The sequence below is a fragment of the Equus caballus genome, chromosome 19, assembly GCF_041296265.1.
Source record: "Equus caballus isolate H_3958 breed thoroughbred chromosome 19, TB-T2T, whole genome shotgun sequence".
NCBI lineage: Eukaryota > Metazoa > Chordata > Mammalia > Perissodactyla > Equidae > Equus > Equus caballus.
In genome coordinates this window covers 9,079,519-9,105,443 of record NC_091702.1, presented here as the reverse complement: position 1 = coordinate 9,105,443, position 25,925 = coordinate 9,079,519, and the positions used below count along the sequence as shown (strand labels likewise).

General features: G+C 45.0%; 1 protein-coding gene and 1 pseudogene across 3 annotated transcripts in view; both read left to right on the top strand.

Moving 5' to 3' along the window:
• LOC138919095 (elongation factor G 1-like) overlaps positions 1-25,925 on the top strand; it is a 103,914-nt gene that overhangs the window by 44,053 nt on the left and 33,936 nt on the right. The gene's annotated exons all lie outside the window — the stretch shown is intronic.
• On the top strand, positions 929-6,277 carry LOC111772224 (Y-box-binding protein 1 pseudogene; annotated as a pseudogene).

Genomic DNA, 25,925 nt, shown 5'->3' with positions numbered 1-25,925 from the left:
CCATAGCAGTGTATTGTAAATATATCTAGATTAGCCATGAATATGGATCCTTTATTTTAAGATGATGCCGTATATATTATTACACAGGATGAGTTGCAGGATGATTGGAAATGAGGGCAAAAAGATATAATCACATAATGGTTAAAAACTGAAAATCTAATAGAGAAGCACGTCATGTTCATAAAATATAACATACATCAAATTTTATATTATAAATTGAAATATGTATATCATTACATTTCTTCTTTTTCTGTGATTTCTTCTCATGAGTTGAATGTTCAGAAAAACATTTTCACCTCAGAGTGCTCACAGTAATTTTTATTCTTCCCCCACACCTAATACATGGCTAAAATTAGACATTGAGCAGTTTTTGAGGGTCAATGTAGATCTGGGATTCTTTCTACAGAAGGAAAATATTGTTAAAATGGATCAAACTTACTGAACATTAAAATCATAGGATTTTTTTAAAGTTTCCTCAATAAATCTCAGCCCTCCAGAGCTTTCGTATTTAACCCTAATATCCTTTCAATCAAATTATCTATTAAGATAGTATCTTTTATAGTTAGATTTTATGCATTGTCTTAAATTAATTTGCGAATTCCAGACTACATTGTAGAGATGCCAGCCATTATTTTGGGGGAATGGCAAGGTATATATAATTCCCAATAGGTTTTAGCCCCCATAGTTTTGTCATTTTTTTAAGCACTTGCTCAGTTCTTGGGAATTGGCACAATTGTTGAAAGGAACAGGAAATAGCCAGGGTTTTGACTTTTACTACTACAATATAAAGTTGGGGGACTCCCCCACGAGGTAGTGGTAAAGTTCAGAGTGCTCTGATTTGGCTGCCCAGGTTCCCAGGTTCGATTCCTGCACATGGACACACACCACTCATCAGCAGTCATGCCGTGGCGGCGACCCACATTCAAAACAGAGGAAGATTGGCACAGATGTTAGGTCAGAATGAATCTTCCTCAACAACAACAAAAAAGGCGGCATTATCACTCTCTTCTTGAAAATCATGCCAGAGCAATGAGAGTGGGAAACATAAACACAGATCTGTTTTAGCAAAACTAAGACACTGAATTTTCAAACTTCAAGCCCAAGTGAAAAGACTCTGGAGGTGTAGAGAGTGAGCCAGCCATAGTATACATAAAAAGGGGCAAAGAAAGCAGCACTGAGCAGCCAAGTAAAGGTCTGGAGGTCTGCGTGGAGAAGAGTGTTGTTCCCGCAGCAAAAACATTAAGTGCAGCCTAAAGAGTCATTTTTCTTGTGTGGCTGGGCTAAAAGAAATTTGGAGCAATTACAGGTGGCCAAAAATTAATGTAAATTTGTAAAACAAACATTAGTGGTGATCCACACTAAGTGCTCAGTGAGGACTGAGCTCTCCTGGGAGCAGGTACAAATATCTGCACTGTGGTTAAAGGCTGGGCCTGGAGTCAGTCGCACGGGTGTGTGTAAGGTGTGTCTTCTAGCCCATAGAACAAAACTTTATTTATTTATTTTTTAATTTTAATTTTGAGGAAGATTAGCCCTGCGCTAACACCTGCCACAAATCCTTCTCTTTTCACAGAGGAGGACTGGCCCTGAACTAACATCCATGCCCATCTTCCTCTACTTCATGTGGGATGCCTGCAACAGCATGGCTCGACAAGCAGTATATAGGTCCACACCCAGGATTCAAACCAAGGAACCCCGGGCTGCTGAAGTGGAATGTGGGAACTTAACCACTGTGCCCCAGGACAAAACATTTTGATGGCACAACACAAACATTCTGATATGGGTGGCTATATCAGCATCCCACAAAATAAATTCTAAGAAAAAAATAAAACTATCATTAAATGATACAATACATCATGAATATAATTGACTATAAATTACTATGTACCTAACATGTGAAGTAACTACAGAGTTGAAAAAACAAAAGAGTGGTTGACATTTACACACCGCAGATTGCAAATACCACCACAGTTTATTGATAGGTCAGTCAAGCCTGAATAAATACTTTACATATAAATAGAGATCATTTGAACAACAAATGGAACAAGCTTGAATATTTTAGACATGCATAAAATACTGAATGAAACAAATACAGTACAAGGAGTATTAATCCCAAAAAATGGAAAATTTTAAGCAAAGTTGGTCATACGTAGCTAGCAAAAAATTTCTCAAATGTTTCAAGAATCTATATGTTTACAAAGCAATTGAAAAGTAAATAACAGAGAGGCAAATAAAGAATTATCATCCATAAATTATAAGTAACTTCTGTAAACTAATAAAAACAAATCAGTCTGATAGGAAATGCATAGAAAATATTTTAAAATCTTGAAAATAACGTTTTATCAAAGATAAGCCTAAAAGATAATTCTTACCCACTGCTGGGGAGGTGGAATTTAACTTCAAGAAAATAGTCTGGCACTATTTTTTACAGCTAAACATTTGCCTATTCTTCAACACAATAATTCTGCGTTATGGAATTACTTAAGAGATCTTTTGTACATAGGTACCAAGAGACTTTTATAAGAATATTCATAACACCATTGTGAGGAATAGAGACAACACCACTGATTTCTATTAAAAAAAAGAATGGATATGAAAATCTTGGTTTATGCCTATATATATATAATACTGAACAACTCTAGAAACAAAATTTTTACATGTGGCTATCCAGTTTTCCCAACTTCATTTATTGAAGAGACTGTCTTTGCCCCATCGTGTGTTCTTGGCACCGCTGTCAAAGATTAGCTAACCTCATATCCATGGGTTTATTACTAGGCTCTCTATTCTGTTCATCAGTCTATAACGTCTGTCTTTATGCAAGTACCGTATGGTTTTAATTACTTAGTTTTGCAATATATTTTCAAATCAGGAATTGTGATGCCTCCAGCTTTGTTCTTTTTTTCTCAAGATTGCTTTGACTGTTCTGGGTCTTTTGTAGGTCTGCCAAGATTTTAGAATTGCCTTTTCTATTTCTGTAAAGAATGCCACTGGGATTTTGATGGTGATAGCACTGAATGTGTAGATTGCTTTGGCTACTATAGACATTTTGACAATATTAAGTCTTTGAATTCATTAACATGAGATACCTTTCCATGTATTTGTGGCTTCTTAAATTTCTTTCATCATTAACTTATCATTTTCAGTGTACATATTTTTCACCCCCTTGGTTAAATTTATTCCTCAGTATTTTATTATTTTTGATGCTATTGTAAATTGGATTTTTAAAAGCATCTTTTTCAGATGGCTCATTGTTCGTGTATATAAAAGCAACTGGCGTTCGTATGTTGATTTTGTGCCCTGCAACTTTACTGAGCGCACTTATTCTAATAATGTTTTTGTATTAATTTTGTATAGTCCTCAGGGCTTTCTACATATAAGATCACGTCATCTTCAAACAAATAATTTTACTTCTTCCTTTCCAATTTGGATTCTCTTTATTTCTTTTTCTTGCCTACTTGCGCTGGCTAGGCCTTCCCTACTGTACGTCATACACAAACATCAACTCAACATGAATTAAAGCTTTAAACATAAACCATGAAACTGTTCAACTAGGAGAAGCAGGGTAAATCTTCTTGACATAAGTCTTGGCAAAGATTATTTGGATATAACACAAAAAGCCCAGAAAACAAAAGCAAAAATAGACAAATGGGACTATATCAAACTGAAAAGCTTCTTCAGGGCAAAGGAAACAATCAACAGAATGAAAGAGCAACCTACAAAACAGGAAAAAAAATTTGCAAATCATGTATTTTCCAAAATATACAAGAAAATCCTACAACTCAATAGCAAAAACAAAAAATATTCAATTAAGAAATAGGCAAAAAACTTGAATAGATATTTCTGCAAAGAAGACAAATGAACAGGTATATGAAAAGATGCTTAATGTGACTCATTACCAGGAAAGGGCAAATCAGGACTAAAATGAGATATCACCTCACACCTGTTAGAATGTTTTCTATAAAAAAAAAAAAAAACAAAGGATAATGGGTTGGCAAGGTTGTGGAGAAATTATAATCCCCATATACTGTTGGTATGAATGTAACATGGTGCAACTGCTATGGAAAGCAGCACCGAGATTACTCAGAAGATTCAAAATAGAATACCGTATGATCTATAAATCTCATCTCTGGTATATGTACCAGGGAAATGAAACTAGTATCTCGAAGAGATATCTGCATTCTCGTGTTCATTGCAGCACTATACACAATAGCCAAGATATAAAAATAACTCATCATCCTATGAAGAGATAAAGAAAATGTTATGTATACGTACAACAGCATCTTATTCAGTCTTGAAAAAGAATAAAATCTTGAAATTTGTGACAATATGGATGACCCTGGAGCCAGTCAGAGAAGGACAGATATTACATGAATCTACTTAAGTGAAATGTCTAAAATACTTAAACTCATAGAAATAGAAAATACAATAGAGGTTGCCAGAGGCTTTGGGGGGAAACGGGGAGTTATTATTCAGTGAATACAAAGTTTCAGTTGTACTAGATGAATGGATTCTAGAGATATGCCCAACACAGGGTCTATAGTTAACAATATGGTATGGCAGCACAGAACACTGCAACATTTGTTAAGAGGGTAGATCTCATGGTAAGTGTTCTTACCACCAAGAAAATAAATGTCACACACGAAACAAAACAAAAAGCCCACAAAGGGACAGAGGGAAGCTCTGGAAGTTGTTGGATATGGCTATTACATTGATTGGGCTATTCTCATACATCTAAATTAAACAAATTGTACACATTAAATATGTGCCGTTCTTTCTATATCAGTTATACCTCAACAAAGCTGTTAAATCTAGAAACAATATTCAATGAAAACACAAATCAAAACAGAAAATGTACAGTTTTATACTTTTGATAATGTTCTAAAATAATATTAAAAATATAGTGTTAAGAGTTCGATCGGTAGCGGGAGCGGAGAGCGGACCCCAGAGAGCCCTGAGCAGCCCCACCGCCGCCGCCGGCCTAGTTACCATCACACCCCGGGAGGAGCCGCAGCTGCCGCAGCCGGCCCCAGTCACCATCACCGCAACCATGAGCAGCGAGGCCGAGACCCAGCAGCCGCCCGCCGCACCCCCCGCCGCCCCCGCCGTCAGCGCTGCCGACACCAAGCCCGGCACCACGGGCAGCGGGGCAGGGAGCGGCGGCCCGGGCGGCCTCACATCGGCGGCGCCTGCCGGCGGGGACAAGAAGGTCATCGCAACGAAGGTTTTGGGAACAGTAAAATGGTTCAATGTAAGAAACGGATATGGTTTCATCAACAGGAATGACACCAAGGAAGACGTATTTGTACACCAGACTGCCATAAAGAAGAATAACCCCAGGAAGTACCTTCGCAGTGTAGGAGATGGAGAGACTGTGGAGTTTGATGTTGTTGAAGGAGAAAAGGGTGCGGAGGCAGCAAATGTTACAGGCCCTGGTGGAGTTCCAGTGCAAGGCAGTAAATATGCAGCAGACCGTAACCATTATAGACGCTATCCACGTCGCAGGGGTCCTCCACGCAATTACCAGCAGAATTACCAGAATAGTGAGAGTGGGGAAAAGAATGAGGGATCGGAGAGCGCTCCCGAAGGCCAGGCTCAACAGCGCCGGCCCTACCGCAGGCGACGGTTCCCACCTTACTACATGCGGAGACCCTATGGGCGTCGACCACAGTATTCCAACCCTCCTGTGCAAGGAGAAGTGATGGAGGGTGCTGACAACCAGGGTGCAGGAGAACAAGGTAGACCAGTGAGGCAGAATATGTATCGGGGTTATAGACCACGATTCCGCAGGGGCCCTCCTCGCCAAAGACAGCCTAGAGAGGATGGCAATGAAGAAGATAAGGAAAATCAAGGAGATGAGACCCAAGGTCAGCAGCCACCTCAACGTCGGTACCGCCGCAACTTCAATTACCGACGCAGACGCCCAGAAAACCCTAAACCACAAGATGGCAAAGAGACAAAAGCAGCCGATCCACCAGCTGAGAATTCGTCCGCTCCCGAGGCTGAGCAGGGCGGGGCTGAGTAAATGCCGGCTTACCATCTCTACCATCATCCGGTTTAGTCATCCAACAAGAAGAAATGAATATGAAATTCCAGCAATAAGAAATGAACAAAAGATTGGAGCTGAAGACCTTAAGTGCTTGCTTTTTGCCTGTTGACCAGATAACTAGAACTATCTGCATTATCTATGCAGCATGGGGTTTTTATTATTTTTACCTAAAGATGTCTCTTTTTGGTAATGACAAACGTGTTTTTTAAAAAAAAAAAAAAAAGCCTGGTTTTTCTCAATACACCTTTAAAGGTTTTTAAATTGTTTCATATCTGGTCAAGTTGAGATTTTTAAGAACCTCATTTTTAATTTGTAATAAAAGTTTACAACTTGATTTTTTCAAAAAAGTCAACAAACTGCAAGCACCTGTTAATAAAGGTCTTAAATAAAAAAATATATATATATATATAGTGTTAAGAAAATCTACCTGTGGGATTTTAACAACAAAGAGGTATCAAAAAAAAAACAAACAAAAAAACCCAGGGGAATCGGAATAATGGTTCCCTCTAGAAGGCAGACAGCGGAATAGGATGGGCGTCTTTTGCATGGGTTCTTGGATGAACATTTCGTGCTGGATTCTGTATAATATATAGAACATAGCCCTAGTTCCAGAGGCTTCTGTAGATGCAAAGCACTTCCCAGCCACAGGGGCTGCCATTTACACAGTCTGCAGCCTGAGTGGGGGCCCCGTGGCTGAGCGGCGCGGCGGGCTGCCACTTTTACTTTACTCACTTGCGCCATCGGCCGCCCGAGTGGGGGCCCCCCCAGGGCTGAGCGGGGCAGCAGACTGCCACTTTGACCCACTGTGGTGGGCGGCCGCCTGAGTGGGCGTGGGTCCCCCAGGGCAGAGCAGCGCGGCGGGCTGCCAGTTTTTCCCACTCTGACCTTCGGCCGCCTGAGTGGGGGAGGGGCCCCCAGGGCTGAGCAGCACGACGGGCTGCCACTTTGACCACTCTGGTGGTCGGCCGCCTGAGTAGAGGGGGGCCCGCCCAGGCTGGGCAGCGCGGCGGGCTGCCACTTTCACCATTCTGGTGGTCTGCCGCCTGAGTGGGGGAGGGGCCCCCAGGGCTGAGCTGCGCGGCGGGTTGCCACTTTTTCCCACTCTGGCTATGGGCCGCTTGAGTGGGGGTCGGGCCCGCCAATGCTCAGCACCTCGGAGGCTGCCACTTTGACCCACTCTGGCGGTCGGCCGCTTGGGTGGGGAAAGGGCCCCCAGGGATGAGCAACGTGGCGGACTGCCGCTTTGACCCACTCTGGCGGTCGGCAGCATGAGTGGGTGGGGAGGGCCCCCAGGGCTGAGCAGCGCGGCGGGCTGCCACTTTGAGGCACTCTGGTGGTCGGCAGCCTGAGTGGGTCGGGGGGGGCCGCCAGGGCTGAGCAGGGAGGCGGGCTGCCGCTTTGACCCACTCTGGCGGTCAGCCGCCTGAGTGGGGAGAGGGACCCCAGGGCTGAGCAGCGCGGCGAGCTGCCACTTTGACCCACTCTGGCGGGCGGCCAACGGAGTGGGCTTGGGTGCCCCAGGGCTGAGCAGCGCAGCGGGCTGCCACTTTGACTAACACTTGCGGTCGGCCGCCTGAGTGGGCGTGGGTCCCCCAGGGATGAGCAGCACGGCGGGCTGCCACTTTGACCCAGTCTGGCTGTCGGCCGCCTGAGTAGAGGGGGGCCCGCCCGGGCTGGGCAGCCCGGTGGGATGCCACTTTCACCATTCTGGTGGTCTGCCGCCTGAGTCAGGGTTGGACCCCCAGGGCTGAGCTGCGCGGCGGGCTGCCACTTTGACCCACACTGGCGGTCGGCCGCCTGAGTGGGGGGTGGCCGCCAGGGCTGAGCAGCGCGGCGGGCTGCCACTTTTTCCCACTCTGGCTATGGGCCGCTTGAGTGGGGGTCGGGCCCGCCAATGCTCAGCACCTCGGAGGGCTGCCACTTTGACCCACTCTGGCGGTCGGCCGCATGGGTGGGGAAAGGGCCCCCAGGGCTGAGCAGCGCGGCGGGCTGCTGCTTTGACCCACTCTGGTGGTCCGCCGACTGAGTGGGTGGGGATGGCCCCCAGGGCTGAGCAGCGCGGCGGGCTGCCACTTTTTCCCACTCTGGGGGTGGGCCGCCTGACTGGGGGTGGGGCCCCCAGGGCTGAGCAGCGCGGCGGGCTGCCACTTTGACCCAGTCTGGCTGTCGGCCTCCTGAAGTGGGGGGGGGGCCCGCCCATGCTCAGCAGTTCGGAGGGCTGACACTTTGACCCACTCTGGCCGTCGGCCTCCTGAGTGGGTGGGGAGGGCCCCCAAGGCTGAGCAGCGCGACGGCGTCCCACTTTGACCCACTCTGGCCGTCGCCCGCCTCAGTGGTGGGGGGGCTGAGCAGCGCGGTGGGCTCCCACTTTGACCCTCTCTGGCGGTCGGCCTCCTGTGTGGGGTTGGGGCCGCCAGAGCCGAGCAGCGCGGCGGGCTACCACTTTTTCCCACTCTGGCTGACGGCCGCCTGAGTGGGAGTGCGGCCCCCAGGGCTGAGCAGCTTGGCGGGCTGCCACTTTGACCCACTCTGGCGGGCAGCCAACTGAGTGGGCTTGGGTCCCCCAGGGCGTAGCAGCGCAGCGGGCTGCCACTTTGACCAACTCTGGCGGTCGGCCTCCTGAGTGGGTGGGGAGTGCCCCCAAGGATGAGCAGCGCGACGGCGTCCCACTTTGACCCACTCTGGCCGTCGGTCGCCTGAGTGGTGGGGGAGGGCCCCCGGGGCTGAGCAGCGGGGCGGGCTGCCACTTTTTCCCACTCTGGCGGTGGGCCTCCTGAGTGGGGGTGGGGCCCCCAGGGCTCAGCAGTGCGGCAGGCTGCCTCTTTGATCCACTCTGGCGGTCGGGCGCCTGAGTGGGGGGAGGGCCCCCAGGGCAGAGCAGCGTGGCGGGCTGCCCCTTTGACCCACTCTGGCGGTCGGCCGCCTGAGTGGTGGAGGGGCCCCAGGGCTGAGCAGCAGGGCGGGCTGCCACTTTGACCCACTCTGGCGGTCGGCCGCATGAGTGGGGAGACGGACCCCAGGGCTGAGCAGCGCGGCAGGCTGCCACTATGACCAACTCTGGCGGTCGGCCGCCTGAGTGGGGTTCCGGCCCCCAGGGTTATGATGCGCGGCAAGCTGCCACTTTGACCCACTGTAGCGGGCGGCCGCCTGAGTGGGCTTGGGTCCCCCAGGGCTGAGCAGCTCGGCGGGCTGCCACTTTGACCAACTCTGGCGGTGGGCCGCCAGTGTTCGGGGCGACGGCCCCCAGAGCTGAGCAGCGCGGCGGGCTGCCACTTTGACCCACTCTGGCGATCGGCCGCCTAAGTCGGGTGGGAGGGTCCCCAGTCCTGAGCAGTGCGGCGGACTGCCACTTTGACCAAATCTGGCGTTCGGCCCCCAGAGTCGGGGGGGAGGGCCACCAGGGCTGAGCAGCGCGGCGGGCTGCCACTTTGACCCACTCTGGCGGTCTGCAACCTGAGTCAGGTTGTGTCCCCTGGGCTGAGCTGCGCGGCCGGCTGCCAGTTTTTCCCACTCTGACCGTCTGCCGCATGATAGGGGTTGGGGCCTCCAGGGCTGAGCAGCGCGGCGGGCTGCCACTTTGACCCACTCTGGCGGTCTGCAACCTGAGTCAGGTTGTGTCCCCTGGGCTGAGCTGCGCGGCGGGCTGCCACTTTGACCCACTCTGGTGGTCGGCAGCCAGAGTGGGGGGGGGGGGGCCTCCAGGGCTGAGCAGTGCGGCGGGCTGCCAATTTGACCCAGTCTTTCTGTCGGCCGCCTGAGTAGAGGGGGGCCCGCCCGGACTGAGCTGCGCGGCGGGCTGCCACTTTGACCCACTATGGCGGTCTGCCACCTCAGTCAGGGTGGGGCAGCCAGGGCTGAGCTGCGCGGCGGGCTGCCACTTTGACCCACTCTGGCGGTCGGCCGCCTGAGTGGGCGTGGGACCCCCAGGGCTGAGCAGCGCGGTGGGCTGCCACTATGAGCCACTGTGGCGATCGGCCGCCAGACTACGTGGGGCGCCCCAGGGCTGAGCAGCGCTGCGGGCTGCGACTTTGACCCACTCGGGCGGTCGGCCGCCTGAGTGGGAGTGGGGCCCCCAGTGCTGAGCAGGGCGGCAGGCTGCCAGTTTGACCCACTCTGGCGGTGGGCCACCTGAGTTGGCGGTGGCCGCCAGGGGTGAGCAGCACGGCGGGCTGCCACTTTGACCCAGTCTGGCTGTCGGCCGCCTGAGTAGAGGGGGGCCCGCCCGGGCTGGGCAGCGCAGCGGGCTGCCACTTTCACCATTCTGGTGGTCTGCCGCCTGAGTCAGGGTTGGGCCCCCAGGGCTGAGCTGCGCGGCGGGTTGCCACTTTGACCCACTCTGGCTGTCGTCTGCCTGAGTGGGGTGAGGGACCCCAGGGCTGAGCAGCGCGGCGGGCTGCCACTTTTTCCCACTCTGTCTATGGGCCGCTTGAGTGGGGTTCGGGCCCGGCAATGCTCAGCACCTCGGAGGGCTGCCACTTTGACCCACTCTGGCGGTCGGCCGAATGGGTGGGGAAAGGGCCCTCGGGGCTGAGCAGTGTGGCGGGCTGCCACTTTGACCCACTCTGGCCGTCCGTCGCCTGAGTGGGTGTGGAGGCCCCCCAGGGCTGAGCAGCGCGGCGGGCTGCCACTTTGACCCACTCTGGCGGTCGGCCGAATGGGTGGGGAAAGGGCCCCCAGGGCTGAGCAGCGTGGCGGGCTGCCACTTTGACCCACTCCGGCGGTCGGCCGCCTGAGTGGGAGGAGGGCCCCCAGGGCTGAGCAGCGTGGCGGGCTGCCCCTTTGACCCACTCTGTCTGTCGGCCGCCTGAGTGTGTGGGGCGCCCCCAGGGCTGAGCAGCCCTGCGGGCTGCCCCTTTGACCCACTATGGCGGTCGGCCGCCTGAGTGGTGGAGGGGCCCCAGGGCTGAGCAGCAGGGCGGGCTGCCACTTTGACCCACGCTGGGGGTCGGCCGTCTGAGTGGGGAGACGGACCCCAGGGCTGAGCAGCGCGGCAGGCTGCCACTATGACCAACTCTGGCGGTCGGCCGCCTGAGTGGGGTTCCGGCCCCCAGGGCTATGATGCGCAGCAAGCTGCCACTTTGACCCACTGTAGCGGGCGGCCGCCTGAGTGGGCTTGGGTCCCCCAGGGCTGAGCAGCTCGGCGGGCTGCCACTTTGACCAACTCTGGCCGTGGGCCGCCAGTGTTCGGGCCGACGGCCCCCAGGGCTGAGCAGCGCGGCGGGCTGCCACTTTGACCCACTCTGGCGATCGGCCGCCTAAGTCGGGTGGGAGGGTCCCCAGTCCTGAGCAGTGCGGCGGACTGCCACTTTGACCAAATCTGGCGTTCGGCCCCCAGAGTCGGGGGGGAGGGCCACCAGGGCTGAGCAGCGCGGCGGGCTGCCACTTTGACCCACTCTGGCAGTCGTCCGCCTGAGTGGGTTGGAAGAGCCCCCAGGGCTGAGCAGCGCGGCGGGCTGCCAGTTTTTCCCACTCTGACCGTCTGCCGCATGATAGGGGTTGGGGCCTCCAGGGCTGAGCAGCGCAGCGGGCTGCCACTTTGACCCACTCTGACGGTCGGCCGCACGGGTGGTGAAAGGGCCCCCAGGGATGAGCAGCGCGGCGGGCTGCTACTTTGACCCACTCTGGTGGTCCGCCGACTGAGTGGGTGGGGATGGCCCCCAGGGCTGAGCAGCGCGGCGGGCTGCTACTTTGACCCACTCTGGTGGTCCGCCGCCTGAGTGGGTGGGGAGAGGCCCGAGGGCTGAGCAGCGCGGCAGGCTGCCACTTGGACCCACTCTGGCCGTCCGTCGCCTGAGTGGGTGTGGAGGCCCCCCAGGGCTGAGCAGCGCGGCGGGCTGCCACTTTGACCCACTCTGGCGGTCGGCCGAATGGGTGGGGAAAGGGCCCCCAGGGCTGAGCAGCGTGGCGGGCTGCCACTTTGACCCACTCCGGCGGTCGGCCGCCTGAGTGGGAGGAGGGCCCCCAGGGCTGAGCAGCGTGGCGGGCTGCCCCTTTGACCCACTCTGTCTGTCGGCCGCCTGAGTGTGTGGGGCGCCCCCAGGGCTGAGCAGCCCTGCGGGCTGCCCCTTTGACCCACTATGGCGGTCGGCCGCCTGAGTGGTGGAGGGGCCCCAGGGCTGAGCAGCAGGGCGGGCTGCCACTTTGACCCACGCTGGGGGTCGGCCGTCTGAGTGGGGAGACGGACCCCAGGGCTGAGCAGCGCGGCAGGCTGCCACTATGACCAACTCTGGCGGTCGGCCGCCTGAGTGGGGTTCCGGCCCCCAGGGCTATGATGCGCAGCAAGCTGCCACTTTGACCCACTGTAGCGGGCGGCCGCCTGAGTGGGCTTGGGTCCCCCAGGGCTGAGCAGCTCGGCGGGCTGCCACTTTGACCAACTCTGGCCGTGGGCCGCCAGTGTTCGGGCCGACGGCCCCCAGGGCTGAGCAGCGCGGCGGGCTGCCACTTTGACCCACTCTGGCGATCGGCCGCCTAAGTCGGGTGGGAGGGTCCCCAGTCCTGAGCAGTGCGGCGGACTGCCACTTTGACCAAATCTGGCGTTCGGCCCCCAGAGTCGGGGGGGAGGGCCACCAGGGCTGAGCAGCGCGGCGGGCTGCCACTTTGACCCACTCTGGCAGTCGTCCGCCTGAGTGGGTTGGAAGAGCCCCCAGGGCTGAGCAGCGCAGCGGGCTGCCACTTTGACCCACTCTGACGGTCGGCCGCACGGGTGGTGAAAGGGCCCCCAGGGATGAGCAGCGTGGCCGGCTGCCACTTTGACCCACTCTGGCGGTCGGCCGCATGGGTGGGGAAAGGGCCCCCAGGGCTGAGCAGCGCGGCGGGCTGCCACTTTTTCCCACTCTGGGGGTGGGCCACCTGAGTGGGGGTGCGGCCCCCAGGGCTGAGCAGCGCGCCGGTCTGCCACTTTTTCCCACTCTGTCGGTGGGCCGCCTGAGTCGGGGTGGGGCCCCCTGGGCTGAGCAGCGCTGCGGGCTGCCACTTTGAGCCACTGTTGCGGTCGGCGGCCTGAGTGGGGGTGGGGCACCCAGGGCTGTGCAGAAGGGCGGGCTGCCACTTTGACCCACAATGGCGGTCGGTCGCCTGGTGGGGGGGGGGCCTCCAGGGCTGAGAAGCGCGGCGGGCTCCCACTTTTTCCCACTCTGGCGGTCTGTCGCCTGAGTGGGTGTGGGGCCCCCAGGTCTGAGCAGCGCGTAGGGCTGCCACTTTGACCCACTCTGGCGGAGTGGACTAAAAATAAAAAGGATTCTTACAAAAAAGAAAGGTGTAATTGTTAAATTTCATTTAAAGCTGAATGTGAAAAGCATTGAGAATCAAGATGATTCCGAGATTAAGACTTTCAGGAGAATGTATGAGTCATTACCATCACTGTGTAGCTCAGTCATCTGAAAGAGCAGTATTTTTCAAGAAGAAGCAATATGAGAGTGTAGGATCCTAACAAATACACATTTAAATGATAGTCTAGATGGTGATGTATCGTCAAATCAAATCAAGGTGTGTTAAATAGCTACGTGTGGGTTTATTTAGGTTTGTCTTAATATGTAAATAGAAAAAACTTTGCATTGAAGGAATTTAACCTTTATTAGGCAATAAGCTGTTATGGAGGCTCTTCCAGAGTTGGTTATATATGATGAGATGCACAGTAGAAAATGATCCCGGTTTTTCGAAGAAGGAAAATTGAATTTATTAGGGGACATGGTATCATTTGACCTTGTAGTATAAAATGGGTTTTCATAGGTATAGAAAGTGTGGAAGTACGTGTTCCAAGAAACAGCAATTCAAAAAACCACAAAGCTGAGGCCATGAAATAATGCACTTGGTGATCAATGTGCAGTTCAAGTGAACTGAGGCTCTTTCTTCTTTTCCTCCCCTCCCCTCCCCTCCCCCTCCCCCTCTCCTCCCCTCCCCCTCCTCCCCCTCCTCCTCCTTCTTATTATTAGACAGAAGGGGCAGAAAAAGCCAGAATGGACATTTAGGTTGAAAATACGAGAAGATATACAGATGGCCCACAGACACGTGAAACAATGTTCAACATCACTAATTACTAGGGAAAGGCAAATCAAAACTATAATGAGACATCACCTTACACCAGTCAGAATGCCTATAGTTACCAAGACAAAAAACAACAAATGTTGAAGAGGTTGTGGAGAAAAGGGAATTCTCCTACACTGCTGGTGGGAATGTAAACTGGTGCAGCCACAATGGAAAACTGTATGGAGATTTCTAAAAAAATTAAAAATAGAAATACAATACCATCCAGCTATCCCACTACTGGGTATTTATCCAAAGAATCTGAAGTCAATGATCCAAAGAGATTTATGAACCCCTATGTTCATTGCAAATTTGTTAACAGCAGCCAAGATGTGGGAGCAACCCAAGTGCCCTTCTACAGATGAATGGATGAAGAGGATGTAGTGTATATATATATATATATATATATACACACAATAGTATACTATGCAGCCATAAAAAAGGCAAAATTGTCCCATTTCCAACAACAGGGATGGACCTTGAGGGTATGATGTTAAGTGGAATAAGCCAGACAGAGAAAGACAAATACTGAATAATTTGACTCATATGTGGAAGATAACAAACACGTGGATAAAGAGAACAGATTAGTGGTTACCAGAGGGGAAGGAGGTTGCTGGGTGGGTGAAAGGGACAGAGGGGTACATATGTATGGCGATGGATAAAAATTAGACCGCTGAGAATGAGCACGATGAAGTGTATTCAGAAATTGATAAATAATATTGTACACCCTAAATTACACAATGTTATAAACCATTGTGATCTCAGTAAGATTACTGGGAAAACAAAACAAAATAAAAAACCAACAAACGCATAGAGACAGAGATTGGATTGGTGGTTAGCAGAGGGGAGGGGGACAGGGAGGAGGTGAAAGTAGTGATTTGCACATGTGTGTGGTGATGGATTGTAATTAGTCTTTGGGTGATGAGCATGATGCGATCCACACAGAAATCAGAAGACAGTGATGTACACCTGAAATGTATATAATTTTATAAAACAGTGTTACCACAATAAAAAAAGATACAAGTTGAAATTAAAAGAATGGAAAATGAAAAAAAAGAAGATATTTTCAGCCATAAAAAAAGAACTAATGGAAGGCGCTTCCATTTTAATCTTAAAACTATACTGAGTCTCTGAGAATTTTCAGCTGGAGCTGACATTAACAAAGGTATTCATAAATGAATCTAGTGCACTGGGCACAATAAATTGAAAATGTGGAAACTATTCTGCTAGCTGCTAAATTAGGATAGTCACGTTAAAAGTAGAAGCATTGGTAATTCAAACAAAACATATTTTTTAGTGACCAAATGTAGAAAACATTGACAGCATCTGTCATTGAATCAAGATGGAGAAATCAAAAGTCACTTGAATAAATAGAATGTGACATTTTTACAGCACGTAATCTTAAAATGTAAAAAAAATCAATTAAATGTGAAAATATTAAATTTATAATATCACTGGATATTATTTGAATCATTAACAAAGGTATCACCTATATTTATGTTTTAATATAAAATACTTACAGAGCCATATTTTGTAAGCAATTTATATGGATGCTGATATTCTGCAAATAAGCATGTGCTTATTAAAAATGTTGAGATAAATTTAGCAAGCCTCTAATATAGGAAGTGGCCAAATAAATTTTAGAAATGTGACATATGTATAAAAAGGTACCCAACCTATTAGTGAGCAAATTACTATAGACAGTACATATGTTTTCAAGTAAACGCCAAATGTTGGAAATTTAAATTCTGAAACGTCTTAAACATGAATAACGTAAAAATAGATCACTGAAGACACTGAGTGTGTCTGAAAAATAAATCTAGTTTTCCTAATCCACGCCAATCTTTATTATACATTGAAAATATGGAATATAAAATCTCAAAACATTTTTATTTAACGTTTTAGCAGAATATTTCACATTCTTTATCTTTTTATTCTTCACAACAATCTTTCTGAAAAGGTACCATAGATAAATACCCCATGCCCTATTTATGGAATATTAATGAAAAGAGAAGCTAGAAAGAAGGTTGTCTCTTCATGGGATGAAGGAAAAAGAATGTCTCTTCATGGAGAAGAGGGTGTGATGAGCTTTGTATTGAACTGTTTTGATGAGAATGTGACTTCAGTACATTAGGTGGAAATGTCATCCAATGAAGGACATTATGACTGGAGAATGGAAGGAGGTGAAGGCGAGTGGGGAAGATGTGTTCGTTACACACTCACAGATTACGGTTGAAGCTATGGGATTTGATGAGATGTTCAGAGTTTCTGGATACAGGATAAAAAGTGACAGACTAAAAGGAGAAAAGACAATGCGAAACCCAATATCTATTGTTAGATACAAATTTATGTCTGAAAAAATATCTAAAAGAATAGTCTGTTTTGTAAAAAGTACAAGGAATTTCCTTGAATAGCTTTCAGCAAAAAAAAAAGTTAGATAATTTATCTATATTTGATCATTTTAGTATATATTTACAAAATTTCACTTTTATTTGAAAAATAATGTTGTAGTATGCATCGTTACACACGATTTCCTAGTAATACAAAGGCTAGTGTGAATATATAATCCTGAAATAACAGGAGCTTCTTAGGAGCTACAAAAGATGGGATAACTAACATTAGGTGTTTCAGCTTTTTTTTTTTTTTTTTTTAATAATATGGATTCTATTCCTTCAGTTCCTTATTGGAAATGCTATGGTTTTGCTGGATGGCCTCCATTTGCCCATCCAGATATATGTCCCCATTTTCTGCCTGGCTCTGTGCCCAGTGAGGCTGACCTGCTTGGACTGCACTGGTGGGAACTCTTGCTTCACAGTTTCTGGTTAAGTTTTGCAAGCGTCAGCCACCTGCAGGAAGAAGAGGGCCCTCAGGATATTTATTCCCTCTGGTCCCTGGGCTGGGCACTGCAGGTAGGGTGCTTCCCTGGACTGAGGGCCCCAGGCAGCCCTCACCAGATGACTTTCTCGCCAAGTCCGGAGACTGCTCCCTCCTTTGTTCTTTCAGGCCTAGAGGCAGTAATGGATCTCTTCATTGCTAAATCTTGTTTGACCTAAACCCTGCCCATCATTTTGGAAAGAACCTTAATGCTCCCTAGTTCCAGTTTGTCTATGACATGTTTTCTCATGGCAAGACACCACAGGTTACAATCGTATATATTACCTTTGCCTTCTCTTGACAACAGAAACTGGGGAGGAAGGTGCAAAGAAGACACACCAAGAAAGAAAATAGGCAGAAATGTGCATTATTCTTTGCTTGTAAAAAATTATCTGTAATTTACCTAAAGTGAAATTCACTCTCTTGAGAGGCACAGCCCTGTGAGAATTGACAAATGCATATGATTGTGTAAACTACCACCACACTCAAGATACAGAACAGTTTGTCGTCTTCCAGAATATCATTGAGCTGCTCTTTATAGTCAAATGCCTTCCGCATCTCTAACCCTGAAGTTACTGGTCTCTTCTCCATCCTGTAGTTTTGCCTTCTCTGTTTCCACATAAACGGATTCACATGGTGTGCAGCTTTCTGAGTCTGGCTTCTTTCACTTTGCTTATTACCTTTGAGATTCATCCAAGTATTTGTGAGCATTAACAGTTGGTTCCTTCTTAATGTTGCATGGTATCCAATGGTACGACTGCACCATCGTTTCTTTATCTACTTACTGGTTGAAGGACATTTGGGTTGTTTCCAGTTTGGGGCAACTGTGAGAAAACACTGGTATAAACATTTGCGAACAGATTTTGTGTGGACGTAGGTTTTCATTTCACTAGGTTAAATACCTAGAGTGGGATTGTGGGGTCATCTGGTGTTTGTTTAACATTATAAAAACTGCCAGATATTTGATATTAACAGTCATTTTCATTTTATCATACAAATCTTAGTATCTTTGTAGAATGCCAATTTATCACGTAAGAGGGGATGTATTTCCAGACTTTGTAGCTTGTTCAACTCCTTTATCTACGAATCCATATGCCAGCAGCACACTGTTTTGTTCCATATAGCTTAATAGTAAATATTAAACACAGGAAATATCTGTCCTCAAGTATTTTCCTTTAATCGAATCATTTTGTATATTCTAGGACCTCTGACTTAGCAAATATGTTTTAGATTCAGTTTCTTATATAATTTAAAAATCCTGCTAGAATTTCAATTTCAATTAGGCCTACATTTAATCTATAGATGAACTCAGGGAAGAATTGCCATCTTTATGTCAAATATTCCAGTTGATAGAATTGTATATCTATTTCTTTACTCTATCTTTAATTTCTCTGAGTCTTTTACTTTTAACTTCCAGTGGACACATCTTATAAATTGCCAATTAAATTACTCCTAGAATTTTAATTTTATGCTTTTGTAAATGATGTTACTTTTTATTTTATTTTCTACCTGCCCATTGAGAGGTATAGCAGTAAATTTGACTTTTGTGTATTAACTTTGTGTCTTGCTACTTAATAAAATTATTTATTGTTTCTAGTATTCGTTTTTTTTGGGTTCCTTTGAATTATCTACATAGATGATCACATCATCTCTAGAAAATAGAGTTCGACTTGTTACTTTCGAATTTTATGTTCCGTTTCTTCTTTCTCATCTTTTTACACTGATATCTGGTCAAAGTTGAAAAGGAATGGTGACAAGTATATACTTGCATTGTTTAAGATTTTAGGTAGAAATCATTATTTTTATTTTTTCAACACTGAGCATTTGTCTTTCTATTCTTAGTTTGCTGAGAGGTTTTCCATGAATTTTTAAAAGTTTTTTCAAATGGTTTCTTTGCCTCTATTAAAATGATCATGTCTTTTCTTATATATTATTTTAATATAGTGAAGTGCATTAATTTTCATATATTAAACAAACCTTGCGTTCCTGGAATAACACCCAATTTTTTCAAGCTGTACTACTCTGTTTTAACCAGGCTAAAACAAAGTTTATCAACGACTGATTTGACCTGATATTGCGTAAAGGAGGTCAAGCTAGTTCTTTTCCTCCATATTAACTTGGTCAGTTACTTTTGTAAAGATTTAAAATGAGAGTGGATGGTACAGAGAGTCCCCGTGTACTTCCTTCCCAAACTCACAGTTTCCCGTGTGATTAACATTTTCTTTCAGTATGGTGCATTTGTGACAAGTGAAGAACAACCAATATTGACACTTTATCAGCAACTAAAATTAATTTTGTTAGGATTCATGCTTTGTGCTGTACGGTTGTATGGATTTTGACAAATGCATAATATTGTGTATCCACGATTACAATAGTGTGCAGAGTAATTTTTCTGCCCTAAAAGTCCTTGTTTTCCACATATTCATCCCTCCTCCCCTCTCCCCAAAACCACTGGCAACCACGGATCTTTTTAATGTCTCTGTAGTTTTGCCTTTTCCAAAATGCCATTTAAGTGGAGTGATATAATATGTAGACTTTTCAGTCTGACTTCTTACCCTGGGAAATATAAATTTAAAGTTCCTCCGTGTTTTTTTTTGTGGCTTGATAGCTCATTTATTTTTTTCTATGAAAATATCCCAGTGTGTGCATGTACCACAGTTTTTCCATCCGTTCGTCTATTGAAAGACCCATTTTCTGACTCACAGCATTTTCCTTCTTTCTGAAGAACTTCTTAACGTTTCTAACAAGGCAAGTTTATTTTCTGAGTCTGTTTAAGAATTATATTTGTCTTTCTTCAGACGTTAGAAGTTTCTTTGTGGGAAGTTGCTTACTCAACAAAAAATTTTTTATTATTTTTCATGCATATAGAGATATTCAGATTTTCTATTTCTTCATGGGTCATTTGTATCTTTCAAATAGTTTGCATATTTCATCCAAGTAGTCAAATTTTCTGGCATAAAATTTAATACCATCTCTTTATTATCTTTTTAATGTCTTAATAACTATGGAAGTTCCCTCCTCCATTCTCCATACTATTAATTTTTGCCTTTGCTGTTATTTGTATTAGCCTAATTAGAAGTTCATCCCTCTTATTGATATTTTTAAATAATCAGTTTTTCATTTGATTAATTTTCTTCATTGTTTTTCTATTTTCTATTCCATTGATTCCTGTTCTTTATTAGTTTCTTTTATTTGTTTACCTTTTGTATAATTTCCCCCCCTTTTTAAAGTATTTTAACCAGGAATGTCAGACCATTGATTTTATGACATTTGTCTTCTCCAATATCATCATATATGGCTTTATTTTACCTTGTAAACACTACTGTATCTGGATGTCAACCATTTTGAATGTTGTATTTTTACCATTATGCCTGTTGAAATATTAAGAAAATATTGTGAGAAACTTTCACGATATTTTCTTAATATTGTGCTCAAGCAGAGGGGACACTTCTCTACAAAATGAATATGTAAGCCCTCGGAACAAACCAATGTAGAGATGCCAGTTGTGGAATGTCACTGAGAAGTTCAAACAAGGACCATGAGAAATGGAAAATCTCTTACAGGCTGCATGAGACCTGGAGACAGAACACAATGTGAGTTGACCTTGGAAGATATGACAAATATCTGCATGACTAAGCTCTGAGCTTGGCACAAGGAAAATGGATGACGCCAATAGAAAAGATCACAGGCCTTTCCTTAATATTTCTGATGTGGTAAGCATCAAGGCCTTGATCATCATGTGGGAGGAGAAGGGAAAGGAGCATTACTGTAACTAAATGTTTTCCTATTCCAGGTTGGGTCAATTTGAGTGCAATTACTTCCACTTAGGACAGTAAACTTTGTGGCGTTGCCTGCTTCTGAGTCTTGAGGAGCAATTTTCACTGGTTAAATTTTGCAAACAAAACCAGCAATGTATAAAATAACCATACTGAAAATCTCTTAACAAAGCATTAATATCAATCTCTGCGTGTGGACTCAACTGATTTATGACAAACAAGTTCTAACTGTTTGAGCAAACTGACCTAGAGACAATCAACTCCAGTCACTGTTGATTTGGGGCATGCTGCCGGTTTATGAAGAATGAGAAATGATCCTGCAGAATACTTTATAGTGCTGGTGCAGATAAAATGCAGGCAGTTTTTTGTGCAGAAAAAAAAAGGGCAATAAAAGAAGCTTTATTAGAGGTTGTCAATAAAATAATCATTTTTTTTCCTCTAATTCCAAGGATAATGCTGAGAAAAGGAAGTTCAAAGACAATGATATTAAGGCCCTGTATTTCAGATTCTAGATTCATTTTACAAAGTGGACAATTTTATGGAAAGAAGATTCACAAAGAATTAAAGTTTGGAAAAAATCCAGCATTACGATTTTCCACAAAATCTTGAGCAAAACAATAAGCACTGTGATTTCTCTTATACCCATGTGGCATGATGCAATCTGCACAATGCATTAGCTTTGTAATAAGAAGCTTCAGATCCACGAGTCAGTGGTTAGCCCTCTTGCCTATGATGTGGTAGGTACCTAAACCCATCCCAGCATAGCAATTTAGATGGTGTTGTGGCACAGAGCTGGCTGTGGGTATGGCCTGCAGAAGAGAACATCGTGACAGTGCCTTTGGCACTTTATTCCTAAGTAATCTGTTAACCTATCAACACAACTGACCTGGCTCTCATCAGGCTGCTCTAGGGGTAAGGACTAGGGCAACGGGCACCAACAGACATATTACTTACTGGGAGGCATTTCATGAGAAATCTGTCTCTTATCTAGAATACCCTATGTACACATTCAGGATTAAATTAATAAAAATGAATGTTAAAAGCCAGTGGGAGCTATCTTTCACCATTGCCTTTATTTCCTCCTGTTCTCCTTTTCTGGTTTAAAGTGCCCCAGAAAAATATTTTCTATTTAGAGACAAATTGTACATTTTAATATGATATTTAAATTATGTAAGCCTATTTACATTTTTACATTTGATATAGTTTTTTTTAACAACAAAAGGAATATCATGGGAATATTTCTTCCATGGGATCGTGGAAACCTGTGCTTTAGTATCTCATCCGCAACAATTAATCCTGGCTCTACATCTCAAGAATTGTGTGACACAAGAAAAGAGTTAGTTCCTCCTCTGAGGGAGTGATAGCAATTTTAATTGCCTTTAGATTGGTATAATGATGAAAATAAAAATTTAGCCATAAATTCACCAAAGAATTCATAGCACATATTCAGAATTTAATAAATGGAAGAACCCTTTGTTTGCTAATAGAAATTGTTAATACTTTAAATTAAGTTAGCATTAAAACTTGGAACTGAAGGAATACTTCACTTGCTGGTGAGTAGATACACATAAAGACACTTCTCTGAACATCAGCACTCTTGTTTTTCTTTTCAATTATTTTATTGAGGTCATAATGTGGGTTATAACATTGTGTAATTTCATGGCACATTATTGCTTATCAGTTTCTGTATAGACTGCATCATGCTCACCACTAATAGTCTAGTTTTTATCTGTCACTATACATATGTGCCTGTTTACCCGTTTTGTCCAGCCCTCCAATGCTTCTCCTCTGGTAACCACTGATGTGTTCTCTTTGTCCACATGTTTGTTTGTCTTCCACATGCGAGTGAAATCATGCAGTATTGGTTTTTCTCTGTCTGGATTAGTTTGCTTAACATCACACCCTCAAGGCTCATCCATCTTGTTGCAAATAGGACAATTTTGTCTTTTTTATGGCTAAGCAGTATTCCATTGTGTATATTTACCATATTTTCTTCATCCATTCATCAGTTGATGGGCACTTGGCTTGCTTCCATGTCTTGGCTATTGTGAATAATGCTGCAGTGAACACAGGGATTTATAAACCTCTTTGAATTGTTGACTTCAAATTCTTTGGATAAACATCCTGTAGCGGGATAGGTAGGTTGTTTGGCATTCTATTTTTAACTTTTTGAGAATGCTTCATACTGTTTTCCATAGTGGCTACACCAGTTTGCATTCCGACCAGGAGTGTATGAGTATTCCTTTTGCTCCGCATCATCTCCAACATTTTTTACGTTTTGTCCTGGTAATTATAGCCGTTCTGATCAGCGTAAGGTGATATCTCATAGTTTTGATTTTCATTTCCCCAACAATTAGTGATGTTCAACATTTTTTCATGTGTCTGTTGGCCATCTGGATATCTTCTTTGGAAAAATGTCTGTTCATATCCTTTGGAGCAGAAATAAAGAAATGGAAAGATATTCAATGTTATGGATTGGAAGAATATACATAGTTAAAATGCTCAGGGGCTGGCCAAGGGGTGCAGTGGTTAAGTGCACATGTTCTGCTTTGGCGGCCCAGGGTTTGCTGGTTGGGATCCCGGGTATGGACATGGCACTGCTTGGTGAGCCATACTGTGTTAGGCATCTCACATATAAAGTCGAGGAAGGTGGGCACGGATCTTAGCTCAGGGCTGGTCTTCCTCGGCAAAAAGAGGAGGATTGGCAGCAGACCTTAGCTCAGAGCTAATCTTACTCCAAAAAAAAAAGTCCATATTAGTGAAAGCAATCTACAGATTCAATGCAATCACAGTCAGAATCCCAATGACATTCTTCACAGAAATAGAACAAAGAATCCTAAAATTTATATGGAACAATAAAAGACCCCAAATAGCCAAAGCAATACTGAGAAAAACGAACAAAAGTGGAGGCATCACAATCTCTGACTTCAAAGAATACTACAAAGCTATAGTAATCAAAACAGCATGGTACTGGCACAAAAACAGACACACAGATCAATAGAATAGATTTGAAAGCCCAGAAATAAAAACCACACATCTATGGGCAGCTAATCTTTGACTAAGGAGCTGAGAACATACAATAGAGAAAGGAAAGTCTCTTCAATAAATGGTGTTGGGAAAACTGGACAGTCACATGCAAAAGAATGAAAGTAGACCATTATCTTACACCATACACAAAAATTAACTCAAAATGGATTAAAGACTTCAATGTAAGATCTGAAACCATAAAACTCCTAGAAGAAAATATAGGCAGTACACTGTTTGACATCAGTCTTAGCAGCATCTTTTTGAATACCATGTCTACTCAGACCTGGGAAATAAAAGAGAAAATAAACAAATGGGACTATGTCAGACTAAAAACCTTCTGCAAGCAAAAGAAACCATGAACAAAATGAAAAGACAGCCCACCAACCAGGAGAATATATTTGCAAATCAAGGGGTTGATTTCCAAAATATACAAAGAACTCATACCACTCAATGACAAAAAAAGAAACAAACTGATCAAAAAATGGGCAGAGGGTGCGCACAGACATTTTCCCAAAGAAGTAGTCTTGTTTCTTTACCATGCAAATCCAATATCTTCCACCGTAGTATCGTTTCTATTACTCTCAGAAAACAAGGATCTTTATGGAGGAACGTGGAGGGGACTCATACAACTGTTTTGCATTATTATTATTTTTCTCTTCATGGATTGCTGCCGATGCTGCTGCTAATTGTCTCTTAACCAATGCTGTCTGATACTTCTCTTTGTCTATCTGAATTTCTTCCTCTTCTAATAATCTACTTGCACAGGCGATCACGGGTCCTGAAGTAGCTCTGCTGCCCTCAGGAAAGTGGTTCTTGATTTCAACCACATTCTTGCTTCATTAGAGAACACAAACAATGAAATGGTGAGCAAAGTTTGAGGCTGGAAAGGTAAAGTCCCATAGTAACATTTAGGCTTTTCTTTTAGTGTATGCCTTACTCTTCAAAACATCTTCACACGTGATAATTTCCAAAACTTCCTGAATAGCAATGTAAATCAGGTTCCTGTTCTTTCTATAGGAATCTATGTTTTCATGCAAATTAAAGGATATGGTTTCTTATTAATGCTCAGTGTCCCTGAATATTAGCAAACAATCAGAAGCTGAACTACCTGGTATACATTAGAGAGACCAAAAAAGTATGATGAACTGATTTGTGAGTGTATTTAGCACAATCTCATCTTTTACAGACAATATATTCTATGGCACTTGCAATTAGAATAACTATTTTTCCCTGAACTGAGATAAACTTTTGTTCTATTAGATATAGAAGGCCACTTCTAGCTGGAAAAAATAGGAGGAAAAAATGAGAATTTTAAGTTTGAGTTGAAAAAAGAGTGAGTTAAAAGTCAAGAGAACAGAGTGGAAGTATTTGTACTTGATCTGCTAAGGATACAAGCTTAACTGCATTTATAAAAAGGGCTTGGACTGTTGCAAAGTCACCATGGACACGGTGAAGATTACACAGTGAGTATTAAATTTCAAAATGATTTCCTCAGATCAAAATTATTAAATAAAATTTTAAAAATTATTTGTCAAACATGTGAGAAACTCTGTGTCTTTGGAAACATAATCATATTATTGATATGAGGATCATAAATTTTAACTACTATTATTAGAATGGTATTCACCATAAAATAATATACCATTGAGAAAAAATATAGTTAAGGAGTCTTTAAAAAGTTTCTATAACATAAGAAATTATGGAATGAAGATCTTCCATAGAGTCATATTAGTTCTGAAATAACATGGGTGAAATGTTATTGATTTTTATCTGTTTTAAATATTCCATTATATTTATTTCATTTTAGAGAACAAACACATATTCCTAAGATTTGCTGAATATTAACAGATATTTTCCCCGTGAGGTATTAAACTTAGCAGCCACAAATCCTTCTCGTACAAGAGTTAACAAAATCTTATCTTTATCATTGTGGACAGATTATTTTACACATTTCCTCCTTATGAATAAGAATTAATCAATTTGATATTTTTTCCCCAAAGAACACATTGTTAGTCTAGGAACTAGAAGGCAGATACCTTGATTTTTGTTTAAGGCATTAATTTATCTAAAATTTATTTGAGTCTATTTTTAAGAAAATGAGGAAAATAGTTTTGTATGGAAACCAGTAGAAGATAATAAATACTAATGATGAATTCAAATGTTATAAAATGTTGTCACATCTA